Source organism: Myotis davidii, unplaced genomic scaffold, assembly GCF_000327345.1.
Source record: "Myotis davidii unplaced genomic scaffold, ASM32734v1 scaffold499, whole genome shotgun sequence".
Lineage (NCBI taxonomy): Eukaryota > Metazoa > Chordata > Mammalia > Chiroptera > Vespertilionidae > Myotis > Myotis davidii.
In genome coordinates this window covers 213,220-214,523 of record NW_006290677.1, presented here as the reverse complement: position 1 = coordinate 214,523, position 1,304 = coordinate 213,220, and the positions used below count along the sequence as shown (strand labels likewise).

Below are 1,304 nucleotides of genomic sequence, written 5' to 3'. Positions count from 1 at the left end.
ACATATTAAATGCCAAGCCAATAAAGGCAAAACTGAGCAAGAGGCCCTTTTCTTAAGGTGCTCTGCATTAATGAAGGTGACCTTGCACAGAAAATATGACTAAAGCATACAGAATTTTCTCCTATCCATTGATCTTTTTCAGTCTATCATAAATAAACTAGAGGCCCGGTGCACAAAAATTTGTGCACGGGAGGGGGCGGGGGGCGGGGTAGGGCACGGTGAGTCCCTCAGCTCGGCCTGCACCCTCTCATAGTCCAGGAGTCCTCAGGAGATGTCCTACTGACAGCTTAAGCCACAGTCTGGCCTCCCTCTGTGGGAGGCAACCTGGAAGGCCCATCAGAATCAGGGGATGACACCGCCCCATCACCCCACTGAGGCCTCCGCCCGGCCTTTCTCTGTGGGATCAGCCTGGGGCTGGCCCCATCACCCCACCGCAGCTGTACTGGTGGCCTCCCTCTGTGAGAGGTGACTGGGCAGGCCCCCCAATTGCCCATTCACCACGGATGGTTGCCACCACCCCCCCCCTCCCCCTGCATCACTGTTCTCTCCCTCTGCCTGCTGGCAAGCGCCTTGGCTGGCCTGGTGCAGCCTGCTCGCTGGCCCCGCCTCCCGCTGACTGGTCATTCCGCCGTTTGGTCAATTTGCATATTATGCTTTTATTATATAGGATGCATAATAAGTAAAACTCTAAGTTAGCCTACCACATTTTAACTTTAGGAGATTAATTATAGTAGTAGACTTTTTTTTCTCTAATCAGGTGTATTTTGCATAGAAAGGAAAGTCTTGAAAGCATGCACATATATTTGCTTATTCGACCACCCATCTATCCATTTATTTATCTGTCCTCTATTATAGTAGATGCTTTGTTCCAAGCACTGTGTTAGGTAAAGCATCTTGCTCTCTAGTAACTTCCTATCACCTAGGTCAAACATTTTATCTATGAAAACATCTTTAATATCCTACACAAAATTAATCCTTCTTTTGTGATTCCACAATCCTTTGTCACTAGCCATTACTCAAATGTGTCCACCGTGTACCACGTACTGTGTTAGGAAGGCACGGGGTATAAAGTAAGAGACAGTCCTTGCCCTTAAAGAAGTCAGCCTAGTAAGGAGACACACTAGTAAACCAATGATTGCAGTAGGTTATTGTGATGGTGAGGCAACAGAGGTGTAAGCAGCCTGGCCCCATGCCGGAGGTGAGAGTGGTTAGCCCTTGGCTGTGACAATGAGAACAGACTGGCATGAGACTAACGCTAGGAGGCACTTTCTCCTGCTGGTGCCTCTTTAAAAGGACATCTCGTA

At 48.4% G+C, this 1,304-nt stretch overlaps 1 protein-coding gene and 1 pseudogene across 4 annotated transcripts in view; one reads left to right on the top strand and one right to left on the bottom strand.

The window, feature by feature from the left end:
• RAB30 (RAB30, member RAS oncogene family) overlaps window positions 1–1,304 on the top strand; it is a 75,558-nt gene that overhangs the window by 67,534 nt on the left and 6,720 nt on the right. The window lies entirely within an intron of this gene.
• Window positions 1,006–1,304, bottom strand: part of LOC107183079 — a 2,592-nt pseudogene continuing 2,293 nt past the window's right edge.